The sequence below is a fragment of the Belonocnema kinseyi genome, chromosome 5 (genome assembly GCF_010883055.1).
Source record: "Belonocnema kinseyi isolate 2016_QV_RU_SX_M_011 chromosome 5, B_treatae_v1, whole genome shotgun sequence".
Classification (NCBI taxonomy): Eukaryota; Metazoa; Arthropoda; class Insecta; order Hymenoptera; family Cynipidae; genus Belonocnema; species Belonocnema kinseyi.
Window position 1 is genome coordinate 43,983,669 of NC_046661.1, and position 9,732 is coordinate 43,993,400.

Sequence of the window (9,732 nt, forward strand, 5' to 3'; positions counted from 1 at the left end):
GAATGTTACACACGAATCAAACCGATTTTTATTTCGTAGGGAACAAACACATCTGCAGCCGTGTTTAGAGTCTGGAGCACTAACCCATGTGAGTTTATACTTGTGTAAAAGTATTTTGTGAAATTTTACCACAATGCGATCATTATCTCACAGATTATGCGTAAAAATATCACTAAAATAGCGCAAGGTACCATTATTACACTTATGATGAAGAAACATGACACATAACTGATCGCATACATCTGAAGAGTTACTCTTTAGTTGTTTGATGTTCCATCCGTAGAAGCTGGAGTTTCTACGTAGACGATGAACATTTAGAGGAATAACAGGCGGTATCGCGGAACTGTCAATGTAGGTTCCTCATCCGGTTCCGTTGATATGGATTACGACCCAGTGGGAACCAGACAGGGTGTGTTCATCAGTGTTCATCACTATTGCAGCCGGTCTTGTCCAGATTTTGGGAATTTGATTTTCTGGGTATACACCAATCGTGGGCACTTTAAAACTGCATTATATTGTTTTTCCGTGCTTATCCTTTCTGTTTGACAGTTTACAAAGAATTTTTCCTGTCGTTGTCTTCGAAGCTAATGGCGCATTTTCATGGTATTGTTGAGAGCAGATCTGATCATTTCCTCTTTTCTGACTCTATAGAGAAAGCAGAAATCCCTCCTGTCGTCGAGCTTTTTGAAGCCTGGGCAGTTCACTTTTTCCAAATTGATGATTTGTCTGCTGGTAATTTTCTGTAAAAGCGAGGCTTTTTTCCGACCACGTGTGTAAATTTATGATGCAGTTTTGGCAACTTTTCCAAGGTTTGAATATAGAAATGTCAGTTGGATATCTTAGTCGAACCATTCAATTCCATGATCGTGAAGGTTCGCCAGTTATTTTTTGATTTTGAACATGCAGGAAGTTTGGAAAAGTGATATGGTGGTCCAAAAATCGAATGGACTATGTATTTATAATCAACAGGAACAACAACAACTACCTTTGGTATAAAATGATCACCTATATCTCGAAAGCCTTGTAAGTCGATTATATAGTCCATTTTTGAAATTAATAGTAAAGGCGAGGATGAGCATAGCTTTACGAGAGACTACAACTAACTGAGCAAAGCGTCTTATATATTCTGATATACATTCGCTACTTTTTCCCCACCATTTTCAACTAATGGTATTCTTCGTAGACTATACAATTAATAGTTTAATGTAGTGTTTCTTCTCCACGAAGTTCAATGCAAAGGCTGCCATGTTTAACGAGATTCCAGTGTGTGCCATTAAAAAAAATTGTAAGCTACATTGATAACCGAGTTATTAGCGATAAAAAAGGGGGATGGGACGGGCGCCATTTATCTAAACTAACAATATTTTTTCAAACTTATACCTATCTTTCATAACTTCAATTGTGCTCAAGTACTTCTCCACTAAAAAAATGTGTGCGAGCTAATTAACAAAGATATCATAATTTGTAGGGTGGTGGGGCAGTGTCACGCAGGTGTTAAATCCTCAACAGTGATGTGCAATATAAAGTGGCGGACATAAATGTGGTTTCGAATGCGCTCATATGCGCCACTTCTAGATTGAACAAAAGATCATAATCAACCCCCTCGTTGCCATTATGGTTTTTTGTTAATTTTGAAAGCGGCGCATATGAGCGCGTTTGAAACCCTATCCGAAGAGAGCTTTATACATTTTTTTATGGTAATTTAGGTTATTCGAAGATATCATCGGTAATAAGGGGGTTGTTGATGTTTTTTGTTAATTTTGAAAGGGACGCATATGAGCGCCTTTGAAAGCGTATCCGAATGGACCTTTACACATTTTTATTTTGAAATTCAGGTCATTATGAATTTTTATATTGCAATTTAGAATATTTGGAGATAGCTTTGGATAGTAGATCATAACCAGTGGTAATAAGGGGGTTGATTTTTGTTTTTTGTTAATTTCGAAATTGGCGCATATGAGCGCATTTGGAGACAAATGAACCCATTTCCTCAACTTTATATTGCACACCACTGTTGAGGATTTAAGACCTGAGTTACACTGGTCTCACCTCCAAAATATGATATCTTTGTTAATTAGCTAGCGCAAACATTTTTTAGCGTTGGCGCATTTGAGCGCATTTGAATCCCTTAGCAAACTAACTTCATCATTACGGATTGTAAATTCTTTATTTGGTTGATCATCACTTCGTCAAATTTTGTTACCTCTATATCTGGGACAAATTTCATGACTTTTAAAAAAATTTGATGTTGCATATGAGCAAGTTTGAAACCCCATAGAAAACTCACTTTATCAGTGGGGATTGCAAAGTTTTTATTTTGTTGGTCTTCTCTTCGTAAAATTTTAAAACTCCAAATCTTGAGCAATTTTCAAAAAAATGTATGGCGCACATGAGCGCATTTGAATACGAAGAAATTCATATCCTCAACTTTATTTTGCACACCACTGTTGAGGATTTAAAACCTGCGTTATACTGGCCTCCCCTCCAAAATTTGATATCTTTGTTAATTATCTAGCGCAAAATTTTTTAGTGGTGGCGCATTTGAAGTTATACAAGATAGGTATGATGAATATACTAAATTTACTATTCGCAGGTATACTAAGTTCAATTTCATGTTGTGACTTATTTCTTCCGTACAGATTTTTCTAGCAGTGTGAATCTCATTGAGTCTCACCACCCAGCGACCATGCAGTCGAATTTCATTTGGAAGTTGTGTGATAAAGTAGGTGATTTTATTCTCTGGAAAATACTTCATACTACTATCACTTGGTAAAATGAAATCAAACTGATCCTCGTCTTTCATTGCAGAGTTATTAGTTCTGTAGCTGGTATGCACGAGTTTAATTTGTCAGGGTACTCGACTCACTTTACAAGAAGCTGTTTTTGAGCTCTGTGACCCTTTCTTTGAATGGCCATTTAAAAAATGAATTCGTCGTTTTCCACGTTCTTATTTTTAACATCAGCCAATTATTTTTCATAGAAAATTTCGTTAATATTTTCTCCAGCTAAATCTCTCAACTCGTATATGATAGATGAATGTGTTCGCCAGCTGATCACCTTTTTAATAAAAAACGGCTCCTCTGTCCAGCCAGCTTCATATGCATTTGCATAGATGTCTCTAGCACGACTGATGCGTACAACATTATCCACACTGCATTTAGGTACATTTTGACGGCCAGCTCTTCTTACAAATCGTCGCTGTATATTTTCACAAGCTACAGCAGCCTTTTGAAGATTTTATGTAGATGGAACCATACGTATGCTTGAATGACGAGCATTATTGTATGCATGTACTGTTGGTTGAAAAACATCAATAAATCGATGAGTATTACGTTGTGTAAAGTAGCTCTACCTTTAGAGTACGGTTGGAACGTTTAACAATGGTCGCCTTTATACTAGGATCCCGTGTAACACGAAATTATATTTCAAGACCTGAAAAGAATTTTTGAAAAACTGTATCCATACATTCCCTTCCTTTATCACTCTGTAGGTAAACTCTTGTTCTATCATCCGTTCCGTAAAAAATTCATCCAAATGCTCCTTCACCTCAGATTTAGGTATACTTTAAAGTGGTTCAAACCAGACAAAATTGCTCAAAACGTTTATGGCAACCAGTAGATAGGAAAAATCATCATTGTAGCAAGGGTGCTCCTTTGTGATGCTTTCGCCCGTTTTTGAAAAAAAAAAATTTATTCAAGATTCTATGTAACCTCAAATATAGCAAAAAACGGTGTTTTTTGCACTTTTAGGTTACAATATCTCGAAAACTGAGGGTGATGGAATTTTTCTGAGGTCGGATACGGATTCAGCGCAGCAAAAACCTTCGGGTATACTAGGTCTGGTCTCTGGTTCCGGACCTTTGCCAAATTTTGTCGGCCTGTGTAATTGTTGTTGTGACCACGACTGGAGCTTAATTTGCTCGACACTATCACTTGGTACAAGTACCATTTTCTTAGAATGTTCTATTTTGATCAATATTGCAAACAATTACAGAGGTGAAAATATGTTGGAAAAGAGTGTACCAAGGATTGATGCTAGTATATCTGTTTTTTTTAAATTTTTGCTTTTCGGTTTGTTTTAGAAAAAGGTTTCCATGCAAAATATTGAATGCACATTCACAGGTTCTTTTAACGAATTGTGGGAGATGTTTTTTTAAAACAGCGCTTCGTTAATCTATATGCAAATGATAGAGAGCGTTTAACGTTTTAACATTCTTCTTTCAGATGGGTTTTCGTGCATGCTTGATGACCCTGCTTTTATACCGAAGTTGCGTATGGATAAGCTTCCCGTAAAAAATTTTATTTTCAGGGTATACCTGCCAAGTGAGAATTTGAATTTCCGCTCGATCTCTCGGGGTGTTAAATATTACAATGTTATTTGACGATTCACGCATAAGATCGTCGAAACTCCCTTTCCGTACTCTTTATAGGATGACTGCCTTTCTGAAACAAAAACAGTTTTACCACAACTCTTTGGGCTCGAAATTGTAGACGTAAATGGATGTTCCCAGCTTGGATGCATGTTAAATAATAAAGAAACCTTACAGCGTTATCCCCTTTTATCTGGTTTTACCCTGTCTTAAAGATAATCATAAAGTGTGATGGCAAAATTAAATTAAAATGTAAATCAATGAGCTGATATTTCCCCACATGCTCATGGGACCCAGGCGAATAAGTTTATAGGCCTGGTTGCAACGGCCACGGTAATGAGCATATAACTCTAACAAATATTTTTTTTTCTGTTGAAGCTATTTTTCAATTATTGTTTTTTATTGAAGAAATGTAATGTGATTTACAAATTCTAGGGCTTAAACAGCAAAAAAATTCAAATAGTTGGGTTTTTTTTTTTTAAATCATAAAAGCAATTTATAAAATCAATATAATATTTACTTAACACTGTTTAAAAGAAGTTATGTAAAAATAGCCTCAGAAAAACCAGAGGTGGTCTGTACTCTTGCAGGAAGGCTCTTTGCCATAGGTCTTGTATTTTCTGAATGTCAGCTGACGATGGCCGGGCCATCAGAGCGTGTGCAATTGGTATTGCCGCAAGACATAGCGGAATACATCAAGCACGTACGGAGGGTCGTATATGGGCCACAGGTCGACCAGCTACGTGGAAAATAGGTTGACCATATACGTACCAGTTAACTGAAATATGAAAAGGTGTTAATTATAGAATTTTATGTTTTACTAACTGATTATTCAAATATAGTACATGTTCTTCCAGCTGAAGTCATATCACCCATCTGCTTATTACACATGAAGGTGTAGAGAGAAATTTTATACATAGTTTTAAAGGTTATTTTCTACGGAAAAACAAACAAAATATTTATTTATTTTTTATTTTTTTATTTATTATTTTTTCCCCGTCCTAGTTACCACATTGTGAAATTTCGTTTGGCGAATAGCTCTTTGTGGGAATGAAATAGAACGAGCATTGCTGACTACCATATCTCGGACGGTTCCAAAATTGAACACTTGTATATTTGTATAATTTAGAGTTATCACCTTAATTTTGCAAACTTGGTATAAATATACCACCCGTTACTGTAAAACTCCAACTCGTTCGTCATTTGTCCTAGTAATCGACCCATGGGCTCATTGAAATCTGGTACATTCTCATGACATATGTAAATGCATGAGTCTGTATCATAGTACAAAACGCGTCGATCCAATTGATACAGGTACACAAACAGCTTTAGCCTTGCTTGAGCAGTGAATTAAGCGGCTATCACTAAGTTTGTGTAGGGTGACGCTATAGTAGCTTCGTCTCTATACGACTAGAGGCATATGGAACATCATCATTTACCAGGAAAATGTAATGAAGTTTCAACTCTGGACTAGTAAGCAACTCCACCAATCGTTTTAGCTCCTTATCTACTTTCGTTTGCGGTAAATTCTCTTTTTGTCCGAATTTACCCCAAAAACTGTTGAGGCAGAGTTTTACAACAGAACGTAAACTAGGGTGTTTTTTTAATCTGTTCAGGGACTAACTCTATCCCCTCAATCTCATTATGCTCACGAAGATAATGTTTTTTTACTCTTCGTCTACACAGTCGCGCGGCCACCCACAAACCTCCTGTTTAATTGATAAAAAGGTGTTTATATGTTCTCAAGCGGAAGAAGTTTATTCGGATAAAAGGCGTAATGTGTTTAAACTTTTTTAACGAGAAATACAATTAAACGTTGGGACGACGACTCAAATTTACTTACAGAATGTACGCAAAGTTCTCACTCATGAAAGCATATGACTCAAAAATTAAGGAATAAGATTAAGAGAAGAAATCGATAACACTTTAAAATTAGAATTCTATTAGAATGTAAACATGTAAAATTAGAGTCTAAATAGCAAAGTCGATGTTAAATGAGCGAAATTAAAATACAACAATGTAGTTAATAAAATATGAGAGTCTATTTCGAACATTATAAAACACGCGAATAACCCATATTTACGGGTTTCTGTATCGTATTGCGTAACCTGATATTCCCATATCCCTGAAATATTGTTCATCCTATAAATTAACTCAATGGCTTTTTTCAGCTCATCTTAAACCCATGTACCCTCCAGCTTACGCTTTGCATTGTCATGAGTACAATCAGTTTGGCTCATAGACACACAACACGCGTGGCGAAGTGGAAACATGAGTTTCCCATGAATTCGCACGCGAATTTTCTTATCTTAAAACTACATAATCGAATGTAAAACTTAGAAGATTTCTTCTTAGAGCACGGACGACGGGTCAGCAAGAAGGTGAACGAGTGCGTCAATGCTGCAAAGGCAAAAACAGGGCGAGGAACGGTTGCCAGAACCCCGTAGGGCGAGCATCTCAATTCCAAGGAAGAAGAAACCGAGAACACGGGCTGCATTAACGGCATTAACTCTCTATAAGGAGAAGGGAGAGAACTCTAAGTCAGCACCTACGTCAAGTAAGTATCATTAAGAAGAAAGAGAAGCAGAAACGAGCTGTCCACGGCAATTAGAAGTGTGGTTGGCGAAGTTGACAGAGTTAGAGAGCTTGTACCTCGCACTGAAGTAGAGATCTTGGACCTCGACACCACCACGGATGGCGAGGAGGTCGAGGCTGCCATCAGAAGACATTTTAGTGAGTAGCCCGCTGGCGAAATCAAGGTGTGCCTCACTAAAAGGGCCTTCAGAGGTACTCTAAAGGCCTTTGTTGAGATTTGTGAAGAAACGGCGACGAAGCTAGTCCCTGCAAGACATCTGAATGTAGGATGGGTGTCCTGTCGTATACGCAAGAAGCTAGAGGTCATCCATTGCTACCGCTGTCTACCGCCACAGGACAGAACGAGGTGAGAAGCCCCTGTCTAACCATCCGTCGGTGTCCAGAAAATGCTTGTTATTTAGGGAGGCCGTCCCGCTAAGGAAGCCTGCCAGGTGACAGAAGTAAATATCTAAGCTCAGTCATGATGTCGAAGGCTGACGAGCTCGTTGCGCGACATTATCACGCTACTGAGAACGATGCATACATCATGGCTGGACTGGTCTGAAGAAAGTCTGGGCAGGTCCGAAGCCCAAAATAAAATAAAAATAAAACTAGCAGGAATCTTTGAAAGCTAAAAAGCAGCACCCCCTGAAGTAGTGCGAAAGCGGTTCCGGGGGGAATAATGTCAAGGAGGAAAGATGGTGTTTTCTATTGTGTCCCTTAGTGGCATCACTATAATGACAAAGTTGATTTTGTATAATATATAATTATACGAAAGCGATAATTGAATATTATATATGTCAGGTCACTGTAGTGTTGCGTAGACTGAGATCTGCATACTACCGAGAAGTGCGGACCCTTCACGATGGGTTTTTGAACATATTTCACCAGGCCCTCGAAAAAAACTAGTGCTTCTTTTGGTATACGGAATTCACGAGACCTTGCTGCGTGTTTGATTTCAACCAGAATTTCTCATCCTACCCAGAATAACCATTCAATGGCTTTTACAAACTGCCGATTAGCTCGACTGTATTCATTATTTGGTATAATACCAATGGTTTCAGGGAGAAGGAAATTCTTACGGTAGATTCTTGAACAAGCAGAAGCTATGGTTGTGCATTCAGCAGAAGGACACACATTGCCGTATTTAAAAAAAATTGTTCTATATGCGAGACAGGCGGGGCGAAGTATTGTCACATCGCTCTCACACTACTCTGGTATTTCTTTGTTTGAGTCAAAAACATAGTCGTCTTTACATGCATCATACCATTCGTAAATTACTTTACGAGCCTCGATACTCCTGGTATCTGAAGACTAATACTCAACATGCTCTATAAAATCCTGTATGAATTCATCATCGTAGAATACTAACTGTCGGACACCGCAATCAAGATATCCTAACCTAAAAGTGCAAAAACGCGTTTTTTAGCTGTTTTTGAGGTAATTTGTAATTTGAAATTTTTTATTTTAGGGTTTTAACCCATTAACGCTAAAGTGCTCAGATTTATACAACGCATTCTTTATTGCTGACAGTACGATATTTTTTCTTCAAAATATCATCTCAGGGATTTTCCAGGGTGCCCTTTTTATTGACGGTGTCAGTTTTTTGTTATAACCCCTAGAAGATCCAATATGGCGGCCACAATTTAGGGCTTTAAAAAAGAACAAAGGATCTCGCACAAAATACCAACAAAAAAGCGTACAGTCGTTTGGAAATGAACTTTGCTCATTGATAAAACAATAAAAAATATGGAACCCATGTCTCTTCGTTTTTTTGGAAGCCGTTTCCTAGGGGTAGAAACTACCCCTAACAAGCCACAAGCATGCTATCCCACCTGACTCTGGGAACAATAAGTTTAGTCGCATATTTTTCTTGGAATAATGAAGTTCCATGCCACAAGTGGGTTAACCCACCTACCTGCTAATCCACCTAAACCCAGAAATCACCCCTAACAAATCATAAGCAGGCTAAGCCACCTAACCCTTAGATCAGCGAATTTAGTCCTTTGCATTTCGTGAAATAAGTGAATTCCACATTACAAGTGGGCCAACCTTGAAATGAAATTTTTCAATTTAGCGTATTAACCCATTAACGCCGAGATGGTATGCCATTGTCCCTTGAAAATTTTATCTGAGGGGTATTTGGGGGTTCCTTTTCGATTGGCTTAGTTTTTTTGTTATAACTCCTAGATGAATGAATATGGAAAACAGTTAGGGCTTTAAAAAAATTTTTACTATTATGATTCATTTAATATTGTAAATTTACTTAGGATTATCCAGCTTACCAAGGCAAGACTCAATATTTTCTAGCCACTTTAGGCTGTACATTTATTTGTACATCGATGAGTTGCTGGATTTGACATAACTTGTATTGCATTGGATGCAAAATTCTCGGTTACTTGCGGCTGCTCTTAAGCATAAAATTGGCCTTAAGTGATTTTTGTTTGCATAGATAATTATGTATACACTACCATATATCGTACCGTTTGTCCTACATCTGAAATCAACGTGGTACTGCCATATAATAGTGGAGTCTTACCCACGCTAAAATTACTAAAATCAAAAGCAACTTTCACGATTCTTTCACGCAGGAGGTTATTTTGAATAATATTCAGTTCAAATATCCCGCAAACGGATTCAGGGATCGTCACATTCGGTTTACGAAAACATGCAGTCACAATAGAACGCGAAATACGAGGGTGGATTGATAAGTTTCCGGCCTGACCAAGAAAAACAACGTTTTTAAGAATTTTTTTTTTATTTCTCAACATAATCTCCTCCAAGGCTGA